The sequence below is a fragment of the Bos grunniens genome, chromosome X (assembly GCF_055505025.1).
Source record: "Bos grunniens cultivar Pamir isolate PY7600 chromosome X, Bosgru_T2T1.0, whole genome shotgun sequence".
NCBI lineage: Eukaryota > Metazoa > Chordata > Mammalia > Artiodactyla > Bovidae > Bos > Bos grunniens.
Genome location: NC_141194.1, coordinates 1,008,158 through 1,033,190, shown reverse-complemented (window position 1 = coordinate 1,033,190; position 25,033 = coordinate 1,008,158). Strand labels below are relative to the sequence as shown.

At 46.2% G+C, this 25,033-nt stretch overlaps 1 protein-coding gene across 6 annotated transcripts in view; it reads left to right on the top strand.

The window, feature by feature from the left end:
* LOC147339678 (uncharacterized) overlaps positions 1 to 25,033 on the top strand; it is a 62,386-nt gene that overhangs the window by 5,482 nt on the left and 31,871 nt on the right. The window contains exon 2 of one of the 6 annotated variants that reach the window (XR_015158307.1): positions 6,923 to 6,990. The exons of 4 other annotated variants lie outside the window; for them this stretch is intronic. The gene's annotated coding sequence lies outside the window, so the exon portion shown is untranslated. Of the gene's footprint in view, positions 1 to 1,279; positions 1,696 to 6,922; positions 6,991 to 25,033 lie in introns of those variants that run through there. One more of the 6 variants, XR_015158308.1, reaches the window with a different exon arrangement.

The window sequence follows — 25,033 nt, the reverse complement described above, 5'->3', positions numbered from 1 at the left end:
AGGATCTCCTGCATCGCAGGTGGATTCTTTACCATCAGAGCCACTTAGACTTACACTGCTACAAAGCGTATGAAAAAGAACATTAAAGTGCACATACCCCAAATCAACCCCCAATCAACCCCAAAACAGTACACGCGTCACAAAAATCAGTGTGACTGACAGAGGTTTATACAGATATTTTTGAAAAATAGAATAAAAAGGCGTGCTTGTAGGGAAAACATGCATTACCACAGCTAGAAAAACAAAGTAAGCGTCCGTATATCAGCTTTAAGGAAGAAGCTGAGTAAGAGCTCTCGGCATAAGAACGTTCAAGGTCACAGAATTCCGAACCGAGTTCTCTGAAACCTGCGAATCATTCTCGAGGTGTTTATATTATTCAGAGACTGCGTTGAGGAGGAATGCTTCCAAGTAATTTTGTGAGCGACGTCTCAGAATCATTCTGAAATTTGACTTAAAAAGCACACTGAGATCTATAGGCCGTGGTGTTAATAGACAGCTGGTGGGAAGCTGCTCCGTAGCACAGGGAGCTCGGCTCGGGGCTCTGTGATGACCTAGAGGGCTGGGTGGGGGGACGGAGGCTCCAGAGGGAGGGGATCTATGTAGACATATGGCTGGTTCAGCTGCTGTACAGCAGACACTAACAGCATCGTAGAGCAGTTATACCCCAATACAAATGTATCTTTAAATTTTAAAAAAGGGAAAAAAAAGTAGTCCAAGGCAAAGAGACTCCAAAGTGATATGAATATGGTTGCAAATAACGTGAAAATCAATGCAGCAGATAGCAGGGTTCACTACATCAGAAGAAGAATACACACGGAAAGGCGAGGTTAATGTTAGGCACTGCGATGCCGTGCCAAGTCATTTCAGCCGTGTCCGACTCTTTGCGACCCCATGGACTCTAGTTCACAGGCTCCTCTGTCCACGGGATTCTGCAGACAAGAACACTGGAGTGGGTTGCCATGGCCCTCCCCCAGGGGATTGTCATGACTTAGGGATCAAACCCGGGTCTCTTGAATTGCAGGCAGCTTCTTTACCATCTGAGCCACCTGGGAAAGCTACTTATAGCCTTTGCAAAGAAAGCTGAGTGCCAAAGAATGTGTACTTTCGAACTATGGTGCTGGAGAAGACTCTTGAGAGTCTCGTGGACAGCAAAGAGATCACACCAGACCATCCTAAAGGAAATTAACCCAAATACTCACTGGGAGGACTTATGCTGAAGCTGAAGCTCCAATACTTGGCCACCTGATGAGAAGAGCTGACTCATTGGAAAAGACCCTGATGCTGGGAACGATTGAAGGTGGGAGGAGAAGGGGACAACAGAGGATGAGATGGTTGGATGGCATCACTGACTCAATGGACATGAGTTTGAGCAAGCTCCGGGAGACAGTGAAGGACAGGGAAGCCTGGCATCCTGCAGTCCATGGGGTCGCAAAGAATCACACACAAGTCAGTGACTGAACAACAAATGTTCTCAATGGACACATTTTCTTATTAATTTCAAGTGAAACCCGTAGCCCGATCAGCGTATCCAAGAACTGCTCAGCCTGCAGGGACCAAACCGCTTTTACACATTTTTCAGGGCTCTTGTATTAAAGGAGAGCCTGGAAGTAAGAAGGTCCACCTCCCTGCCATCAATTAACCCAGAGACCGAAATCCCCATCGCGAGGAAATAATAAGAGGTGGCCGTGCAAACAGGTATGCGTCTGGACGTGTAATCAACGCCCAGCTTTTCTTGTTTTGTGTCTTTTCCTTTTTTTTGGTGGAGGGGGTGGGGTAGATTTTGCGTCTCGTCGTGACTGCCGCAACAGTGCAGCAGCAGTGTGAATCCAGGCGTTCTCCGCGCTAGATGGAGAGAAAACTGCATGTTCTGTGACACGTGCCATCAGGCCCCTACTATTTCCACTGAGCCCGTGGCTAATTATTGTCTGCCATGAACCTTTGGGTTAATTTATGCACGCCTATCCCTCATCTCCCAGAAGCAAAAAAAAAAAAAATAGAGCACAACACCGGGCCTGCGGAAACCCGTAATTTTAGCTGTGGGTCGACGCCTCCCCGATGAGACAAAGCCCTTGCGAGTTGAGTCTCATCATCCGCGCAAGTGTGGAGGTCGGAGACGAAGCATTTGGTTCTGAGTTTGTTCTCCATGCCCAGCCGGACATGTGCGTGCAGGAATCTCGATGTTTGTTGCCAGGGGTGTTCGTTTCCCCAAGGTGGTACCCAGGGCACATCTCCAAGGAAACTTACCCTAGTTTTTTGTTCTAAAAATAAACTCTTTCTTTGCATTTATCATCTTAAAATATGAGGCTTGTCTTAATATCATCTTAAAAGTATCTTAAAATCATCTTAAAGTCATCTTAATGTCATCTTAAAACATGAGGCTTTATGAGGATTCTCTCCTAAAGATAATTCATGGCTGTATTTTGCTCACTGTTGCTTCCTTGGTGATTTTTTATTTGTTTTGTTGGTGGGGGGAAGGATTCGATTAGATTTGCTCAGTCTGTCTGATTTTGCTGGTTTCACGCATCGACCGCTGGCTCTTGTCTGGAGGTTTCAGATCCCAACTTCATCCCTGGCCACCGTCAGAAAGAATTCTGTGTCCATTTTCTCCTTTCCTCAGTAACCTGAGTAAAGCTGGTCTGGGCGTGTGTCCAGTGAGCTTTGCAGACAGGAAAGCATTTTCCACATCGCCTCCTTTGGATGGAAGTGAAGATGCATGAAGATCACTGGGAAGCAAGGCTAACTTGTTAAAAGAGAGAAGACCTTTGATGATGCCAGCAACCCTTTGATCTCATCCAGCAGAGATGCTCACGGGCAATAACAAACATCCGTCTTGTCAAAGCTATGGTTTTCCCAGTAGTCATGTACGGATGTGAGAGTTGGACCATAAAGAATAGTAGGTGCTGAAGAATGGATACTTTCGAACTGTGGTGTTGGAGAAGACTCTTGAGAGTTCCTTGCACTGCAAGGAGATCCAACCAGTCCATCCTAAAGGAAATCAGTCCTGAGTGTTCATTGGAAGGACTGATGCTAAAGCTGAAGCTCCAATCTTCTGGAGCTTGATTCAAAGAGCTAACTAATTGGAAAAGACCTTGAGGCTGAAAAAGATTGAAGGCGGGAGGAGAAGGGGATGACAGAGGATGAGATGGTTGGATGGCGTCACTGACTTGATGGACATGAGTTTGAGTAAACTCCGGGAGTTGGTGATGGACAGGGAGGCCTGGTGGTTCAGACCATAAAGGATCCCCCTGCAATGCAGGAGACCCGGGTTCAATCCCTGGGTCGGGAATATCCCCTGGAGGAGGGCATGGCAACCCTCTCCAGTATTCTTGCCTGGAGAATCCCCATGGGCAGAGGAGCCTGGCGGGCTACAGTCCATGGGGTCTCAGAGTTGGACACGATTGAGTGACTAAGCACAGTGTGTATCTTTTAATCCCAAACTGCTAATTTTCCCCTCCTCTGCCCTTTCCCGTTTGGTCACCATAAGTTTGTTTTCTGTCTCTGTGAGTGTCTTTCTGTTTCACAAATAAGTTCATTGGTATCATTAAAAAACAAATTTATTGGAGTATAGATGTTTTACAATGCTGTGTTACTTTCTGCCATCAACAAAGTGAATCCGCTGTACGGACACACCGACCCCCTCCTTTTTGGATTGCCTTCCCATTTAGATCGTCCATTCGTATCCTCTTCTAAAAGTAGATTCCACGTATCGGTGACATCACGTGGTATTTCTCCTTCTCTCTGTGGCTTACTTCATTTAGTGTGATCGTTTCTAGGTGCAACCATGCTGCCGCCAATGGCATGCTTTCAGTCTTTTCGTGGCCGCGTAGTATTCCGTTGTGTAAATGTACCACATCTTCTTTATCCGTTCTTCTGTTGGTGGACACGTAGGTTGCTTCCACGTCCTGGCTGCAGTGAACACTGGGGTGCACATATCCTTCCGGCTCATGATTTTCTCCGGGTGGGTGTATGCCCAGGAGTGGGATTGCAGAGTCACGTCATAGTCCTGTTTTTGGTTTTTTAAGGAATCTCCATACCGTTCTCCATAATGGTTTCCCGATTTCCATTCCCACCAACAGTGTAGGAGCATTCCCTTTTCTCCACACCCTCTCCAGCATTCACTGTTTGTAGATTTTTTTGATGATGGCCATGCTGGCTGGTGTGAGGTGATAACCTCATTGGAGTTTTGATTTGTGTTTCTCTAATGTTCACTGGTGTTCAACATCTCATGTGTCTCTTGGCCATCTGTGTGTCTTCTTTGAAGAAATGTCTATTTAGGTTTTCTGCATGTTTTTTGACTGCATGGTTTGTTTTGATGTTGCTCAGCAGAAATGAACACGATATTGTAAACCAACTATACTTCAATTAAAAAAAATGTATCTCAGTCAGTAAAGAATCTTCCTGCAATGCAGGACACGTGGCTTCGATCCCTGGGTTGGGAAGATCCCCTGGAGGAGGGCATGGCCACCCAGTGTAATATCCTTGCCTGGAGAATCCCAGGGAAGAGGAGCCTGGCGGGCTACAGTCCATGGGGTGGCAAAGAGTCGGACACAACTTAGCAACTAAACCACCAAACATGAAAATATGTTTCTATTTACATAGATTCCAATCTTATTCTTAGAGTGAGTTTGTTTTTTTTTTCCCCTGGTAGGTTAAGAGGTTTCTTATAAAATAACTCAGTCTTTGCTAAATTTGCAACTGAATTCACTCATCAGAGAAAGCTCAAGGCAGTGACTTCTGTTCTACCCGGAAGACTTAGAAAACCTGTTTGTTTGTTTTTTTTAATTCTTATTATTTAATTTTTTTTTGCTCTTGGTTCTCTAATATGTCCAAAGCTAATTTTTTTTTCGATGTCTTGGAGATATTTCTGTTATATGTCTTTGTTTCATCACCAACATTCTTAGAGTCTGATCTTAACCGTGAGTGTTAGAAAGTTCCCATGATAATACTGTTCATCAGATGTGTTCCCACTGACTCAGTTTGTCACAGCATGGTTTATTTTTTTTTCTTATTATTATTTCAGTATAAATGACAAACAATGTCCCATCCTATTTTAATTACGGAGCACTGCATAGAGGCTGTGGGACACTGTGCAATCTATGCCCGTTGTCTTTTTTTTTTCCCCATCACAGTCCTGAGCTGTAAAAATCCAGAATGGCTTATGCAATGTGCAGTGGGGTTTTGGGAGTCGTGATTGATACTTTTTTGTGTGTGCAACAGAATAGATAAAGGAAGGTTGGATTATAACCCAAAGTATAAAACAAATAACCATTCATTTCTGTGGACATAAATAAGTGATTAGATAAATCCATAATGGGGAGGATAGATAAATCTTCCTTGAAGGAGAAGAAACTCAGATAGGTAATTTACGTAGACAGTCAACCCTCCGGGACATGGAGCATAAATTTCCAGGTCCATCACTGACTTGATGGGCTTGAGTTTGAGCAAACTCCGGGAGTTGGTGATGGACAGGGAAGCCTGGCGTGCTGCAGTCCAGGGGGTCGCAGAGAGTCGGACACGACTGAGCGACTGAAGAACAACACCGAGACCTGTTCCTCCAGGTTCCCTGGGCCACAGAGCGCCTCGCTGTCCACCGTGAACTCCTTCTTGGGGTGTCGAAGGTCAGAAGCTGCAGCAGCTCGGGGTTCAGTCTCCCGAGAGGCAGACAGCAAATGCCCTTGTTGTCATTCAGTCGCTGGCAAACGCCGTTCACTGCAGCCAAGGACAGGGCCATCTGAATTTGTTCATTCCTGCTTGCTGGAGAGACAACAGAAAATACATTTGCTTTTGAAAAAAAAAAATAATTCTAGGCTCTGGGTTTTATGAGATGACCCCAGGGAGAGTTTTAGAATCTCGCTTGACCCCAAGAAGCAGTCGTTCTGAAACTGGGCTGCAGGCTTTAGAATCCAGAGAGCTTGCAAAAATCCCAATACCTGTATTATCTTCCCTGGCCATTGAATTAAAATCTCTTGAGGGTTAGGGCAAAGGGAAGTGTTTTGGGTTCCCCAGGGACTCTGGTGCAGGGATCCCCAACCTCCAGGCTGGGGACAAATATGTCCTGTCAGATGAGCAGCGACATTAGATTAGCAATAAAGTGCAAAATAATGTAGTGTGCTTGAATCATCCCGAAACTATCCCCACCCCACCCCCACCACCACCTAAAGGAAATCATTCTTGAATATTCACTGGAAGGACTGATGCTGAAGCTGAAACTTTGGCCACCTGATGCGAAGAACTGAGTCCTTAGAAAAGACCCTGATGCTGGGAAAGATTGAAGGCAGGAGGAGAAGGAGATGACAGAGGATGAGATGGTTGGATGGCATCACCAACTCCATGGACACGACTTTAGGCAAGCTCTGGGAGTTGGTGATGGACAGGGAGGCCTGGCGTGCTGCAGCCCACGGGGTCGCAGAGTCGGACACGACTGAGCGACTGAACTGAAATCACCCCGGCCATGGACTGTGGAAAAATGGTCTCCCGTGAAAGTGGACTCTAGGGCTGAAAAGTTTGGGATGCGATGCTCTAGTGAACAGGAAAATTTTAGTCTCTCTGTAAAAAGCATTGTGTGCAAAAACAGTGTATTTCTAGAAGTGACTATGCCATCCTTGAAAAATATTTATGACAAAGAATTCTGAGTCTTAACCACTTTGGAGTGTTTCATAACAAAAGAGAAAGTCTGACTCATGCTTGGCGTTGGCTGAGGTGAGACACAGTTCATGTTTTATTCACCTTCTAGGCTGTTTCTACTACCTAGGATTTTTAAGACGAAAGTATCTGTAATGTTAGTGGTATCTCCTATTACCCAATATTATTGCATTCTTTCCCTACCCGAAGTTTCCTGTCCTGTGAATATGTTTTTGTCCATCACGTGTTATTTTTATTCACCATGAAAAAGTTAATCTAAAAAAAAAATTTTTTTTTTAAGTTTCAGTTTGGGAGGATGAAAAATGTTCTGAACACGAACACCAAGAACGCTTCTGCAACAGTGGGAAGGTACTTGATGTCACTGCATTCTCCGCTTGAAAAATGGTCTCACAAGATTACAGAGAGAATTAAATTAGTTAAATCGTTTTTTAAAAGGAAGCTGAAATATAAAAAGAAACAGTTAACCCGGCCTCATGCCGTCTGTTGCTTTGCCAGAAGCGTGGAGCCCCAGTTGTCCGGGGGGGCTTCCCAAGTGGCTCAGTGGTAAAGAACTGTCCTGCCGATGCAGGAGGCTCAGGTTCAATCGCTCCGTCAGGAAGATTCCCTGGAGGAGGGCATGGTGACCCACTGTAGTGTTCTTGCCTGGAGAATCCCATGGACAGAGGAGCCTGGCGGGTTACAGTCCACGGGGTCGCAAAGACTCGGACATGCCTGAGCGACCAAGCACCCATGCGTGCACCCCAAATTACTCAAGCAGAATCCACATTTTAGCAACATCTCCAAGACATGCATACAGGCACGCTTAAGGGTCAATTGCCCTGATGCTGCTGCTGCTGCTAAGTCGCTTCAGTCGTGTCCGACTCTGTGCGACCCCATAGACATCAGCCCACCAGGCTCCCCCATCCCTGGGATTCTCCAGGCAAGAACACTGGAGTGGGTTGCCATTTCCTTCTCCAATGCGTCAAAGTGAAAAGTGAAAGTGAAGTCGCTCAGTCGTGTCCGACTCTGTGCGACCCCATAGACAGCAGCCCAACAGGCTCCCCCCATCCCTTGGATTCTCCAAACAAGAACACTGGAGTGGGTTGCCATTTCCTTCTCCAATGCATGAAAGTGAAAAGTCAAAGGGAAGTCGCTCAGTCGTGTCCGACTCTTAGCGACCCCATGGACTGCAGCCCACCAGGCTCCTCCATCCATGGGATTTTCCAGGCAAGAGTACTGGAGTGGGGTGCCATTGCCTTCTCCGAATTGCCCTGATAGCTAGCACCTATTTAAGAAGAGTGCAATGCTGTTTATTGAGAATAAAGAAAAGGAGGAAGGGAAGGGAAAAAGAATGGCAGATCTGACAAGAACCAGAAGCATGACCGCATGCAGCCTCTACATTTTATGGATAACAGGATGGTGAATGAAACCTCAGAAATGGGTTAGCAGTCTACTCCGCCAGGCAAGCTGAGATCAGTGTGTATACATTTGGGCCCAGGGCTGCCTTTAAGCTAGGGTGAATGTGACATGTGACCAAGTGAAACTCACACATCCTTGAGGAATAACACATATCCCCAGGTTCAGCCTCCAAACATCACGTCTTGCTGAGGAAGCATCACGTGCAATTTGCCGACAAAGAGCCAAAGCAGACTTTATGGATTTGATTAGAAACCCGCTGGAAATATCACCCACGATCCAACATTTTCAATGCATTCAGAGGCGTTCCTAAAACTTAACTGTTTTCTTCCAGATCTGTTATTGGTGTTGTCCAGTGGCTCAGTCGTGTCCGACTCTGTGCGACCCCATGGACTGCAGCACGCCAGGCTTCCCTGTCCATCACCAACTCCTGGAGTTTGCTCAAACTCATGTCCATTGAGTTGGTGATGCCCTCTAACCGTCTTATCGTCTGCCACCTTCTTCTCCTTTTGCCTGTTAGGATACTTACATAAATCTTCAAATGGCAACCCACCCCAGTGTTCTTGCCTGGAGAATCCCATGGACAGAGGAGCCTGATGGGCTACTGTCCATGGGGTTGCAGAGAGTCGGGCATGACTGAGCAACTAACACACACACACACACACACAAACACAGGCTCTGTGGGCAGAAGGCGTGGTTTTTGATAACTCACACAGTTTCAAACCTAAAAAGACAGTAATAAAAAGAGAAGAAGGAAAAGACACTGGACTTTGAGTCTTACTCACTGAGGCATGGTCTTTGCACACCATCAACTTTCCACGCCACTGACTTTCTCTAGACGTTCTGAACTGGATACACTTTAGGAGTGTATTCAACAAAGAAATGTAGCAGAAGCATCCTGCAAAATAACAGAGCCTCTGTGCCGCTATGTACATGAATGTGGGCGTCTGTATGTATATGTCTGTGTATTCCCGTTGCATGATAACTGCTACAGTGTAACTCAGCACATGAGGGTCTCCTGCTGAATAAACTAAAAAGTACAGAGCCTGGCATTTGCCCAAGATTCCATCCATTGGGAATCTCGAGCCCTGATGCTGGAGAAGACTCTTGAGAGTCCCTTGGGCTGCAAGGAGATCCATCCAGTCCATCCTAAAGGAAATCAGTCCTGACTGTTCATTGGAAGGACTGATGCTGAAGCTGAAACTGCAATCCTTTGGCCAGTTGATGGGAAGAGCTGGCTCATTGGAAAAACCCTGATGCTGGGAGAGATTGAAGGTGGGAGGAGAAGGAGACGTCAGAGGATGAGACGGTTGGATGGCATCACTGACTCGATGGACATGAATTTGAGTAAACTCTGGGAGGTGGTGATGGACAGGGAGGCCTGGCGTGTTGCAGTCCATGGGGTCACCAAGAGTCAGACTCGACTGAGCAACTGAACTGACTGACTGAAGATCTGGGGAGAAAATGATAGAAGAATTTGCCACAGTTCAAAAGCATCAATTCTTTGGTGCTCAGCTTTTTTTATAGTCCAAGTCTCGCATCCATACATGACCACTGGAAAAACCATAGCCTTGACTAGACGGACCTTTGTCGGCAAAGTAATGTCTCTGCTTTTGAATATGCTGTCTGGGTTGGTCATAACTTTTCTTCCAAGGAGCAAGTGTCTTTTAATTTCATGGCTGCAGTCACCATCTGTGGTGATGTTGGAGCCCAAAAACATAATCCCGGATCTTAGCAAAACATTTTTTAATTTAAACATCGCTTTATCTGAAGTTACTGGATTTAGGCAGTTTGAACATTCTTTTCAATATAAGATTAGCCACAAAGGAAACAAAAAAATCCTCATATATCACGCCTAGTTGTTCACGGATAAGCCTTCAAGATGCTTTTTTTTGAGTGGACAGATTTGAGAAATGGAGGAGAATATAAAAATAATGGATGTGCCTCAAACAATCTGAGTCATGGAGAGTTTGCCAAAATCTTGGTTGTGAAATTTTTAACTTTGCTTTCTTGGACTAATCTGTATATTGGTTTTAATTCCATATACAGATTTTCCTTTAATGAGTGGGTTGACTTGAATATGACACAGTTGCGCTTGCTAAAAGTTGGCTTAATTCTCAACATGCAAAATATTAAGATCAAGATATCCAGTCACATCACTTCACGGCAAATAGATGGGGTAACAATAGAAAAAGTGACTGATTTTACTTCCTTGGGCTCCAAAATCACTGCAGATGGTGACTGCAGCCATGAAATTAAAAGACACTTGCTCCTTGGAAGAAAAGCTATAACAGACCTAGACAGCATATTAAAAAGCAGAGACGTTACTTTGCCAACAAAGGTCCGTCTAGTCAAGGCTGTGGTTTTTCCAGTGGTCATGTATGGATGTGAGAGTTGATCTGTGAAGAAAACTGAGCACTGAAGAATTGATGCTTTTGAAGTGTGGTGTTGGAGAAGACTCTTGAGAGTTTCTTGGACTGCAAGGAGATCCAACCAGACCATCCTAAAGGGGATCAGTCCTGGGTGTTCATTGGAAGGATTGATGCTGAAGCTGAAACTCCAATCCTTTGGCCACCTGTTGCGAAGAACTGACTCATTGGAAAAGACCCTGATGCTGGGAAAATTCAGGGCAGGAGGAGAAGGGGATGACAGAGGATGAGATGGTTGGATGGCATCACCGTCTCCATGGACATGAGTTTGGGCAAGCTCCAGGAGATGGTGATGGACAGGGAGGCCTGGCGTGCTGCAGTCCAGCAGAGGTCGCAGAGTCGGACACAACTGAGTGACTGAACAACAGCATACATCCTTAGGAGAGGGGGGAAAACCAACATTGCTTTACCTAGCCAGATTTGCTCATTTGTTTGGCAAAGTTAGATTTGGTTCCAGGATCTCCGATGCGAACGAAAGCTCTCTCTTTGTTGCCGTCTTGGCTCTGCAGTCTGCATTTTGTATCATTCAGAGTCAGATACCACATTTCCATGATCTCATCTTCCGTTGACATCTTCCAAAACCTTCAGCTCATCAGAGGCCGCCGATTATCTGTAATGACACTCCCCAGCAGCACTACACAGTATGTGCAACTTAGCGGAGATGATCGATGATAGAGAAATGCCGGCCGACTTCCAGGAAAGGATCTCCCTGGCACAGCAAGGCTGTTGTCGTACCCCAGGGCTCATCTGGGCAGCGCATGCTGCCCTCCCCTGCGTTCCCCATAACCCCCGGTGCTTCCCACCCCCCCAGCAGTTCGCACCCCCTCACCCCTGCATCAGCGATAATAACGGAGCTCATCCATGCCTGCAGTTGCTGGTCCTCAGGAAGAAACGCCCGCCCTCCCCCCTGGCAAATGCATTTCCGAATTTTAAACACCCACTGATGTTGGAACAGCAGCCTCTGTTCCCCTTCCCTCCTCACCCGGATGTCACTGCCATTTGCCAGCAGCCCAGAGTGCCAGTGTATCCGACGCCAAGTCCAAGTCTCTCCAGGCCCTCGGATGCAGGCCAAGGCTGTGCTGTGGAAGTGGCCACCGTGTGGCTCTGTGTGTGATTGCAATCGGGGGTACATCCTTGTTGTTCAGTCCCTCAGTCGTGTCCGACTCTTTGTGACCCCGTGGACCACAGAACGCCAGGCCTCCCTGTCCATCACCAACTCCCAGAGTTTGCTCAAACTCATGTCCATTGAGTCAGTGATGCCATCCAGCCATCTCATCCTCTGTCATCCCCTTCTCCTCCTGCCCTCAATCTTTCCCAGCTTCAGGGTCTTTTTCAGTGCATCGGCTCTTTGCATCAGGTGGCCAAAGGATTGGAGTTTCCGCTTCAACATCAGTCCTTCCAATGAACACCCAGGACTGATCTCCTTTAGGTGGTGGATGGCTGGATGGATGGACAGATAGATACATATGGATGGACGGAGGGGTGGGGGGATGGATAGATAGACATGATTAATAGATATGATGGATGGATGGATGGAGGGGTGGGTGGGTAGATGGATGGATTGATAGATATGACAAGTAGGTAGATCTGATAGCTAGCTAGATACGGAATAGATAAGGGGCTTCCCTATTTAAAAAAGTATGTAGTCTGAGTTCTGAATGAGAAGAAAGAGTCAAGTGAGGGCAGAGAATTGAAGTGAAGGATGAGGGACTCTTCCAGAAAGAATGTGCTGGATAAAGGGGAAAGTGAAGTCGCTCAGTCGTGTCCGACTCTTTGCAACCCCATGGACTGTAGCCTACCAGGCTCCTCTGTCCATGGGATTTTCCAGGCAATAGTACTGGAGTGGATTGCCGTTTCCTTCTCCAGGGGAGCTTCCCGACCCAGGGATTGAACCCGGGTCTCCCGCACTGCACACAGATGCTTTACTGTCTGAGCCACCAGGGCAGTCTTCTGTCAAAGCTGAGACGCCCACCGGCATCTGGAGGGCTTCTTAGCTGCGGAACGTTCATCAACACGCCCTGTTCTGTGTGTACACACCGTGGCGTGTCATTCAGGACTTAAACAGAGACTTCGCAGGCAGCCCGGTGGCCACGGCTCCACGCTTCCACTGCAGGAGCCACGGAATCCATGCCGGGCTGGGGAACAGAAAATAACACAACCCGAAACAGACAGAAACCATCAAGCACTCAGCTAAAGCCAGAGGGGACTTGGACGGGAGGACCCATGAGGGTCAGGAGACAGCGGTCTCCGCATTTTGCTGTGAGGATGTTGGGAAACCACGGTGGGCATGTGTGACCCTTCCCCCTGAGTCCCATAGCTGGACGGGGGAGCTCACAGGAGACCCTCCCCACCCAGGACTGGGACCCCCAAGGACCAGGTTTAAAAGTGAAGGGGAATCGTGTAATAGCCTATAATGGAAACGACCGTAGAAACAAACAGATGTGCACATATATGTATAACTGAGGGCTTTCCTGTTGGCTCAGTGGATAAAGAATCGACCTGCTGATGCAGGAGACGTGGGTTCAATCCGTGGGTCGGGAAGATCCCCTGGAGTTGGGAAATGGCAACCCACTCAAGTATCCTTGCCTGGAGAATCCCATGGACAGAGGAGACTGGTGGGCTACAGTCCATGGCGGGTCACAAAAGAGTCGGACATGACCTAGTGACTAAAACAGTAACATGTATAAGTGAATCGCTTTGCTGGACGCCTGAAACCATCACAACATTTAAATCAGCTGTATGTGAGCATCCCTGTGTGCTCGTCTGCATGTTTTATAGGTTGTGTGGGAGTGAGAGAGAAGACAGAAGCAAATAGGAGAAAAAGGGGAAACAGAGACACTCACACGTCAGTATAAATTCCAGGGAAGAATCGAGAACCTCCCCGGAAGGATAAGGAGACGGAAGCACTAAGAAAGAACAGACTCACAACCGGGCCGTGGCCACGGGCTTGCTGAAGGGCTCCCAAGTGCTTCCTGAATTCCTGCAGCTCCCCAGTCAGCCGTGAGCTATCGATGAGGGACGGCGCGTCCGGGTGGCTCAGAGGATAAAGAACCCGCCTGCCGATGCAGGAGACCCGGGTTTGACCCCTGGGTGGGGAAGATCCCCTGGAGGAGGGCATGGCAACCCACTCCAGTTTTCTGGCCTGGAGAATCCCATGGACAGTATAGTTGCAAAGAGTCGGACAGGACTGCGAGACTTCCAGGTTTCCATAGCCAATTTCAAACCCTCCCCGAAACTTAGTGATGGCTTCAGGTGCACAGCAAAGGGACTCAGGCATATGCATGTAACCACTGTTCCCCAAACTCCCCTCCCAGCCAGGCTGCCACGTGACATGGAGCAGAGCGCCCTGTGCTGTCCAGCAGGTCCTTGCTGGTTCTCCATGTGAAACACAGCCGTGTGTCCATGTCCATCCCAGACTCCCTGACTATCCCTTCCCCCATCCTTCCCCCCTGGGAACCATAAGGTGATTACAGAGTACTGAGCAGAGCTCCCTGTGCTGGACAGCAGGTCCTTGTTGATTCTCCATTTTGAATACAGCAGGCTGTATATGACAAAAGTGTTTTTAAAAAATTAACTCAAAATGCAGTAAAAGCTTCAGCACTCCATATGAAAACCCTCAAACACCGAAAACACATTAAAAGGGTTTCTTGACAGAGGCAGCAGCAATGACCTCACAGAACGGATATGAAAACTTTAGCAACAGAAGCAAATAAATACACAAATGGGTTTGCACCAATTAAAAAAAAAAAAACAACATGACTTCTGCATAGCAAGGGAAACAATGAATACAGCAAAGAGACATTTTCTGTATCTCTGCAGAATGGGTGAAAAAATATTTGCACACTGTATATCTCATAATATAGACCATTGGGGCAAGAGGACTCACCCGTTAAAAACTTCACTGACTGTACAGTGGATTGGGACGTTCTGCTTTTATTCCGGAGTTCTGGATTTCTGGTTCATCTCTTCAGATCCAACAATGTGTCTTAATTATGCAAATAAGTTAACGGAATGTTACTTCTTAGTGAAAGATGCAAGCTGTATTATTATGGGATTTGTGGTTTCCTGGGAGTATAAACATGGCTCTAACAAATTGGCTGAATTTCTTCTTTTTTGTTTTTCAAATGGTTGATGGGATTTCATTCATTCTCGGAAGGGCCCTTCATATCTATGCTCCTATGTGGAAAAATCCAAATATTCTTTGTTCTCTATGTAATACACAGCCCTCTTGAAACTAATATGCTGCCTCCTCCGAGCTATGCAGCTCAGATTCTGTTCTGGAGAGCTGTCTAGGGCTCTTCAGGGTTTTTCTGCGTTTCATCTCATTTCCTTTTAAAATCTGCACACAAGTTTGTGCCGGCCTGCACCACATTCACACTCAGGGAACTTGCAGTAGGCAGTTGGCACGCTGTTCTGGTTGTAAATGAGGTTGGCGGACACAGGGTTCATTTTCCGGGAGCTGTGGGGCTCAGTTCTGCATTTGCACCCACCCAGAACAGCACTAGACAGTTGTAAACAGCCGCTCCCCATCACCCTGGTGTCACATGGAGGGGAAGCTCCCCGCTGACAGCCGACATGAGTCTGAGTGCAGTAGAAAAACAGGAGATGAGGCCCATTTCCAGGTCATTAAATCCGTGCAGAAAACTCCTACACCAAGTCTTAGTCAGTCGTGTCTGACTCTTTGTGACCCCATGAACTGCAGCCCACCAGGCTCTTCTGTCCAGGGGATTCTCCAGGCAAGAATACGGAGTGGGTTGCCATGCCCTTCTCCAATCCCTAATTGAAGCTGAAAAGTCCATTTGGGTTGTAATCAAACCAGGCTGGCATTTCCTGTCAACTTGCATATTGAGGAATACACCATAAAGTATTGTTGTATTAATAAAATTGATTAGCAATTAATTATTAATTTAAAATTAATAAATAAAACATTGTTGTATTAATATCAGGTACTAATATATTGTTGGGGTTTCCCAGGTGGCGATAGTGGTAAGGAACCTGCATGCAAATACAGGAGATCTTAAGAGACTACGGGTTTGATTCCTGGTCAGGAAGATCCCCTGGAGAAGGACATGGCAACCCACTCGAGTATTCTTGCCTGGAGAATTCCATATTACAAGTCATTATAATAATTATACTTTGTTGGCAAAGTAATGTGTCTGCTTTTTAATAAGCTGTCTAAGTTGGTCATAGCTTTTCTTCCAAGGAGCAAGCATCTTTTAATTTCATGGCTGCAATCACCATCTGCAGTGATTTTGGAGCCCCCCAAAATAAAGTCTGACACTGTTTGCACTGTTTCCCCATCTATTTGCCATGAAGTGATGGGACCAGATGCCATGATCTTCGTTTTCTGAATGTTGAGCTTTAAGCCAGCTTTTTCACTCTCCTCTTTCACTTTCGTCAAGAGGCTCTTTAGTTCTTCTTCACTTTCTGCCATAAGCATGGTGTCATCTGCATATCTGAGGTAATTGATATTTTCCCGGCAATCTTGATTCCAGCTTGTGCTTCTTCCAGTCCAGCGTTTCTCATGATGTACTCTGCATATAAGTTAAATAAGCAGGGTGACAGTATACAGCCTTGACGTCCTCCTTTTCCTATTTGGAACCAGTCTGATGTTCCATGTGCAGTTCTAACTGTTGCTTCCTGACCTGCATACAGATTTCAGAAGGGGCAGGTCGAGTGGTCTGGTATTCCTACCTCTTTAAGAATATTCCACAGTTTGTGGTGATCCACACGGTCAAAGGCTTTGGCATAGTCAATAAAGCAGAAACAGACAGGTGTTAGCTCTTCTCTAAGTGCTTGATAGAATTTGCCTCTGAAGCCATCAGGCCCTGTACCTTTGTTGCAAGGTTTTTGTTTTTTTTTCTTTTCTTTTAGAACAGTTATAATTTCATTTCTTGTGATTGGTGTGTTCGTACAAGCTGTATCTGTCTGAGAATCGCTCCATTTCTTACAGTTGTGCATTGTATCGGTGTACACTTGTTTGCAGTCGTCTGTTAGGATTCTTGGTATTTCTGTGGTGTCAGCTGTAACTTCTCCTTCTGCACTTCTAACTTTGTTGATTTGAATCTTCTCCCTTTATTTTCTTGATGAGTCTGGATAAAGGGTTTATTAATCCTGTTTATCTTCTCAAAGAACCAGCTTTTCCTCCCATCGATCTTTGCTCTTGTTTCCTTTGTCTCTAGTTCATTTATTTCTATTCTGGGCTTTATGATTTCTTCCCTCTACTAACTTTGGATTTTGTTTGTTCTTCACTTTCTAGTAGCTTTAGGTTTGCGGTTAGATTGTTTATGTGAGGCTTTCCCTGTTCCTCGAGGTGAGACTGAATTGCTATAAACTTACGCTTAGAGCTGCTTTTGCTGCATCCCATAGGTTTTGGGTCATCATGGTTTTGTTGTCATTTGTTTCTAGGTATTTTTTAAATTTCCTCTGATTTCTTCAATGATCTTTTTGTTATTAAGTATTATTTAGCCTCCATGTGTTTCTGTTTTTTATAATTTTCCCCCTGTAATTGATTTCTAATCTCATAGGATTGTGGTTGGAAAAAATGCTTGATGTGATTTCAGTTTTCTTAAATTTACCAAGGCTTGATTTGTGACCTAAGATGCCATCTATTCTGCAGAATGTTCTCTGTGCTCTTGAGAAGAAAATATATTCTGCTGCTTTCGGGTGGAATGTCTATAAATATCAATTAATCTGTCTGTGGAGAACTAAATGGCAACCCACTCCAGTATTCTTGCCTGGGACGTCCCATGGACAGAGAAACCTGGTGGGTTACAGTCCATGGAGTCGCAAAGAGCTGGACATGACTGACTGACTCACGTTGACTAAATCTGTCACGTCTGTTGCGTCATTTAAAGCTTGTATTTCTCTATTTTCTGCCTGAATGATGAGTTCATTGGTGTAAATGGGATGTTAAAGTCCCCCCACTATAATTGTGTTACTGTTGACGTCCCCTTTTATGGCTGTTAGCATGTGCTTTTTGTATTGAATATATGTTAATATGTTGGGTCCATAAATATTTATAACTATTATATCTTCTTCTTAGAATAACCCCTTGTTCTTTATGTAGTGCCCTTCCTTCTCTTTTGTAATCGGGTTGATTTTAAAGTCTACTTTATCTGATACGAGTATCGCTACTGCAGCTTTCTTTTGATTTCCATTTGTATGGAATATCTTTTCCATCTCCTCACTTTTGGTCTGTAGTTCTGAGATGAGTCTCTTGTAGGAAGCATATATGTTTTGTATCCATTTTTTGTATCCATTCAGCCAGTCTAGTGTCTAGGCTGGGGCATTTAATCCATTTACCTTTAAGGTAATCCCTTATGATTATACAGTGGAAGTGAGAAATAGATTTAAGGGCCTAGATCTGATAGATAGAGTGCCTGATGAACTATGGAATGAGGTTCATGACATTGTACAGGAGACAGGAATCAAGACCATCCCCATAGAAAAGAAATGCAAAAAAGCAAAATGGCTGTCTGGGGAGGCCTTCCAAATAGCTGTGAAAAGAAGAGAAGCGAAAAGCAAAGGAGAAAAGGAAAGATATAAACATCTGAATGCAGAGTTCCAAAGAATAGCAAGAAGAGATAAGAAAGCCTTCTTCAGCGATCAATGCAAAGAAATAGAGGAAAACAACAGAATGGGAAAGACTAGAGATCTCTTCAAGAAAATCAGAGATACCAAAGGAACATTTCATGCAAAGATGGGCTCGATAAAGGACAGAAATGGTATGGACCTAACAGAAGCAGAAGATATTAAGAAGAGATGGCAAAAATACACAGAAGAACTGTACAAAAAAGATCTTCACGACCCAGATAATCACGATGATGTGATCACTGACCTAGAGCCAGACATCCTGGAATGTGAAGTCAAGTGGGCCTTAGAAAGCATCACTACAAACAAAGCTAGTGGAGGTGATGGAATTCCAGTTGAGCTATTCCAAATCCTGAAAGATGATGCTGTGAAAGTGCTGCACTCAATATGCCAGCAAATTTGGACAACTCAGCAGTGGCCATAGGACTGGAAAAGGTCAGTTTTCATTCCAATCCCAAAGAAAGGCAATTCCAAAGAATGCTCAAACTACCACACAATTGCACTCATCTCACACGCTAGTAAAGTAATGCTCAAAATTCTCCAAGCCAGGCTTCAGCAATATGTGAACCGTGAACTTCCAGATGTTCAAGCTGGTTTTAGAAAAGGCAGAGGAACCAGAGATCAAATTGCCAACAGCCACTGGATCATCAAAAAAGCAAGAGAGTTCCAGAAAAACATCTATTTCTGCTTTATTGACTATGCCAAAGCCTTTGACTGTGTGGATCACAATAAACTGTGGAAAATTCTGAAAGAGATGGGAATACCAGAACACCTGATCTGCCTCTTGAGAAATTTGTATGCAGGTCAGGAAGCAACAGTTAGAACTGGACATGGAACAACAGACTGGTTCCAAATAGGAAAAAGAGTTCGTCAAGGCTGTATATTGTCACCCTGTTTATTTAACTTATATGCAGAGTACATCATGAGAAACACTGGGCTGGAAGAAGCACAAGCTGGAATCAAGATTGCCGGGAGAAATATCAATAACCTCAGATATGCAGATGACACCACCCTTATGGCAGAAAGTGAAGAGGAACTCAAAAGCCTCTTGATGAAAGTGAAAGTGGAGAGTGAAAAAGTTGGCTTAAAGCTCAACATTCAGAAAACTAAGATCATGGCATCCAGTCCCATCACTTCATGGGAAATAGATGGGGAAACAGTGGAAACAGTGTCAGACTTTATTTTTCTGGGCTCCAAAATCACTGCAGATGGTGACTGCAGCCATGAAATTAAAAGATGCTTACTCCTTGGAAGGAAAGTTATGACCAACCTAGATAGCATATTCAAAAGCAGAGACATTACTTTGCCAACAAAGGTTTGTCTAGTCAAGGCTATGGTTTTTCCTGTGGTCATGTATGGATGTGAGAGTTGGACTTTGAAGAAGGCTGAGCACCGAAGAATTGATGCTTTTGAACTGTGGTGTTGGAGAAGACTCTTGAGAGTCCCTTGGACTGCAAGGAGATCCAACCAGTCCATTCTGAAGGAGATCAGCCCTGGGATTTCTTTGGAAGGACTGATGCTAAAGCTGAAACTCCAGTACTTTGGCCACCTCATGCGAAGAGTTGACTCATTGGAAAAGACTCTGATGCTGGGAGGGATTGGGGATAGGAGGAGAAGGGGAGGACAGAGGATGAGATGGCTGGATGGCATCACTGACTCGATGGATGTGAGTCTGGGTGAACTCCGGGAGTTGGTGATGGACAGGGAGGCCTGGCGTGCTGTGATTCATGGGGTCGTAAAGGGTCGGACACAACTGAGCGACTGATCTGATCTGATGTACTTATTGCTGTTTTCTTAATTGTTTTGTGCTTATTTTTGTAGATCTTTTTCTTGTATTTTCTGCATAGAGAACTTCTTCCAGCATCTGTTGTTTTATAAAACATTCTTGGGCTTCTCTTGCAGCTCAGCTGGTAGAGAATCCTACTGCAATGCAGGAGACCTGGGTTAGACCCCTGGGTTGGGAAGATCCCCTGCAGAAGGGAAAGGCTACCCACTCCAGTATTCTGGCCTGGAGAATCTACTACAGTCCATGGGGTTGCAAAGAGTTTTATAAAGCTGGTTTGGTGGTGCTGAATTATCTTAGCATTTGCTTGTCTGTAAAGCTCTTGGACAGGTTCAAGATGGCGAACAGGGGGAGCTCTTGGATGGATCAAGATGGTGCACGGCGGGGTGGGGCGAGCTCTTGGAAGGATTCAAGATGGCGCATGGGAGGAGCTCTTGGGCAGACTCAAGATGGCGCACAGGGCGGGGGGCGGGGGGGGAGCTCTTGGAAAGATTCAAGATGGCGCATGGGGGAGCTCTTGGGCGGGTTCAAGATGGCGCACCAGGGGAGCTCTTGGACGGATTGAAGATGGTGCACGGGGGGAGCGCTTGGATGAATTCAAAATGGCGCACGGGGGGGGGGGAGCTCTTGGACGGATTCAGAATGGCACCCAGGCAGAGCTCTTGGAAGGATTCAAGATGGCGCACGGGGGGAGCTCTTGGGAGGGTTCAAGATGGCGCATGGGGGAAACTCTTGGAAGGGTTCACGATGGCGCACCAGGGGAGCTCTTGGACGGATTGAAGATGGTGCATGGGGGGGAGCTCTTGGACGGATTCAAGATGGCGCACGGAGGGAGCTCTTGGACGGATTCAAGATGGCGCACGGGGGGAGCTCTTGGACGAATTGAAGATGGTGCACGGGGGGAAGCTCTTGGATGGATTCAAGATGGCACACCGGGGGAGCTCTTGGACGGATTGAAGATGGCGCACGGGGGGAGCTCTTGGACGGGTTCAAGATGGCGCACGGGGGAGCTCTGTCGTGGGTGTTGGCTGGTCGTCACCCTTTTCTCTGAGATGCGTTGACCAAGTTTTCCTAAAGGTGGATCTTCTGCCTTTTGGGGGCATTTAAATTGGAGCTGTTTTCCAATACTTGCAGGAGTAGCTTGCTCTTTCCCTGCTGTGTCTTTGAAGTTTGCCTGTTACTGTTGGAGATACACCCACACATATATACACACACACGCACATATACATACACATATACATGTATATATACACACACACATACTCACATATACATATATATGTATGCCTGTCCCCTTAGCAATATCTGGATATGCACATGGGCTTCCTTGGTGGCTCAGCTAGTGAAGAATCCGCCTGCAATGCGGGAGGCCTGGGTTGGATCCCTGGGTTGGGAAGATCGCCTGGAGAAGGGAAAGGCTCCCCACTCCAGTATTCTGGCCTGGAGAATCCCATGGACTCTGTATAGTCCACGGGGTCGCAGAGAGTTTTATAAAGCTGCTTTGGTGCTGCTGAATTCTCTGAGCGTTTGCTGGTCCGGGAAGCTTTTTGTTTCTCTGTGGACTCTGACTTAGAGACCCTTGCTGGGTAGAGTCATCTTGCTTGTTGGTTACTCCCTTTCATCAGTTTAAATGCTTCCTGCCAGTCGCTTCTAGCCTACAGTTTCTGCTGAAAAATCAGCTGGTAAACTTATGGAGATCGCTTTGTATGTGGTTGTTTTTCCCTTGCTGCTTTTAATATTTTTTTTCTTTGAATTTCATTTTTGTTAGTTCGATTAATATGTGTCTGAGCGTTTTTTTCTTTGGGTTTATGCTCTGTGGGCCTCTCAGCACTTCCTGGACTTGTGTAGCTGTTTCCTCTCTCATGTTAGGGAAGCTTTCAACCATAATCTCTTCAAGTATGTTCTCAGACCCTTTCTCTCCTCCTTCTGGGACCCCTATCATTTGAGTGTTGGTGCGTTTGAATGTCGTCCTGGGCGTCTCTGAGGCTCTCCTCATTTCTCTTCATTCTTTTTTCTGTATTCTGCTCCTCAGAAGAATGTTCCGAGGACAAGAATATTCTCCTGAGAGGAATACAGAATCTTTCTCTCTTCCAGCTCACTTACCTGTTCTTCTGCTTCAGTTATTCCGCTGTAGGTTCCTTTCAGTATATTTTTTTCATTGCAGTTATTGTGCTGTTCATCACTGTTTTTCTCTTTTTCTTCTAGGTCCTTGTGAGACATTTCTTATATGTTCTCCAAAACCCCTCCGTTCTATTTGTGAGATTTTGGTTAATTCAGTAAGCAGTACTGTGAATGCTTTTTCAGGTAGAAAATTAGCTATTTTCTCTTCATGGATTTGGTCTTGTAGGTTTTGACCATGTTCTTTCATCTTAACATATTTCTCTGTCATTCCGTCTTGGTGTACATCGTTCTGTCTTGCTGGTTGTCTGTCCTGAGGCGTCCAGTGGTGTAGCTTGTGGGCAGTTGGGTGCAGCTGGGCCTCTGTGCTGAGATGAGGCCCTGTGAGGAGATACGAACTCCACGTTCTCCTTTTGAGCCATATCGACTCCATCCCAAAACAGAGAGCGTACTGAGCCTCCAGTAAAACAAAAAGCAGGGTCTTATAGAAAGATTTGCACACCTGTGTTCATAGCGCCGTTCACAACTGCTGAAGTGTGCCAATAAACCAAGATTCCAAGGAGGGATGAATTTATAAGGAAAAGGTGGTCCACCCATAAAGGGAATATTACTCAGCCTTTAAACAGGCTTTCCTGGTGGCTCAGATGATAAAAAATTTGCTTGCAATGTGGGAGACCCAGCCACCCACTCCAGTATTCTTGCCTGGAGAATCCCATGGATAGAGGAGCCTGGCGGGTTACATACAGTCTGTGGGACTGGAAAGAGTCAGACACAAGTGAGCGGGTTTTACGTTTAAAGAGGAAGGAAATTCCGGCAGAGGCTAACGATGTGGAGGAACCTCGAGAACTTTGTGATTGTTCAGTCGCTCAGTCGTGTCCAGCCCAGCGACTCCACGGACTGCAGCCCGCCAGGCTCCTCTGTCCACGGGATTCTCCTGGCGAGAATACTGGAGCGGGTGCCCATGCCCTCCTCCAGGGGGTCTTTCCGACCCAGGGATCCACCCCTCACCTCCCACATTGGCAGGCGTGTTGTTTACTGCTGAGCCATCTCGGAATTATGCTCAGTGAAATAAACCAGACGCAGGAGGGCACATACTATATGGTTCCACTCGTGTGCTCCCTGGAGAAGTCAGATTTAAAGGACAGGAAGATGCTGGTTGACGGGGGCTATGGGGCTACAGTTTAACCGCAACCCTTTCCATTTTCCGAGAACAGTGAGTCCTGGAGATGGGTGGTGCTGTGAGTTCCAGAACCCTGTGAATGTACTTAATGCTACTGAACTGTATGTTTTTAAATGGTGAAAATTATATATTTTATTTTATGAATGGTTCACCACAGTAAGTTGTGTGTGTGTGTGTGTGTGTGTGTGTGTTTTACAGAAGTGGGGAGGGGACTCAAAATGGCTCAATAAAGCTGTCCAAGTTCTTCGGAGCTCACTGGCTAGTTCCTAGAAGGCAGAGACTCAGTCTTTCCTAGAAAAGTCAGCCTTAAGTGACCCCATGTTCCTCAGAGCCTCCGTGAGGCTGCCCAGCAGGTGGGCAGAAGCCAGTACAGCCAGCTTCCACTGAGTGACGTACAGCTTGCCAAGCTGTGACGGGTAAATGAGGATTTCTGTGTGCCAGTCGGCCAAATGCATTGACGGGCTCTTGTTTCCTCTCGGGAGAAAGCAGAGAAAATGGCCTCGTAATTGGAAGAGTATGTTTTGGGGGGAACAGGGCAGATGGTCGGGACTCAATTCTTGAGCCCACAGTGGGGAGAAACCGAGGAGATATGCTTTTCTAAACGTAACACAGACTCGTGTTGTGTTATAAGGGATATTTTGAAAACTCCTAGTCTGGGGAGGAAAAAAAATAAAGAGTCTTTGAGAGCCGATGGACTATAGCCCACCAGGCTGGTCTGTCCATTGGATTCTCCAGGCAAGAGTCCTGGAGTGAGTTGCGAAGCATGCCCTTGTCCAGGGGATATTTCTGATCCAGGGATTGAGCCTGGGACTCCTGCCCTTCAGACAGATTCCTTGCCCCCCCCTGAGCCACCAGGCAAGCACTGTTTTGCAAACATAGAGCAATCCAATGTCATGAAAATTCGACTGCTCTGTGCAACCTTGCCTCCCCAATTGAGTATGTGGAACCCCTTTACAGACCAGGCAGGATATCCCTGTGAGTGGACCGGAAATTGCCCAGGAAATCTGATGAGGCCCCTGTCAGATCTCAGGTGTGTTCACCAGGAGGCATGCTGCGGCCCTGGAGGCAGAGGCTGTGTAGGAGGGAGCAGTGGGAGGCAGGATTCTGAAGCGGCCTCAAGATGTCTGTTCCCCAGTGCACACGCCCTGTATAATCTCCTCCTTTGAAGTGTGAGCACGGCGGATGTCAGCCCCCACCCCCCGCCCCGTGACCATGTTGCAGTGGGTGAAGTTGAGCCCATCAAAAGGAGAGGGGTGGTGGTGGGCCTGACCTCATCAGAAATGCCCTTTAAAGGATGATGGCTTCTTTTTTTTTTTTTTTAATGCTTTGTCTGTTGTTTTTACTTTTTTTATTAATTGAGGTAGAGTTGATTGACAGTGTGGTATTAGTTCCAGGTGTACGGTAAAGGGATTTAGCTTTATATACATACACATACATATACACACGCATGCCTGCTAAGTCACCATCAGTTGTGTCCAGGGCTTTGCGGCCCCATGGACCGTAGCCCGCCAGATTCCTTTGTGCATCTATTCTCCAGGCAAGAACCCTGGAGTGGGCTGCCATCCCTTCACCAGGGGCTCTTCCCCACCCCAGGGATCAGACCTGCATCTCTCATGCCTGTGTGTATACACACACACACATATATACATACAATGTGTATCCTAAGAGTCTTTTCCCTTATAGGTTGTTACAGAATATTGACTCGATACTGTGCCATTCAGTAGGTCCTTCTTGCTTATCTATTTTATATACAGTAGTCTGTATGCTAATCCCAAAGTCCTAATTTATTCCCTCCCCTGCTTCCCCTTTGGTAACCCTGCTGCTGCTGCTGCTGCTAAGTCGCTTCAGTCGTGTCTGACTATCAGACCCCATAGACGGCAGCCCACCAAGGTC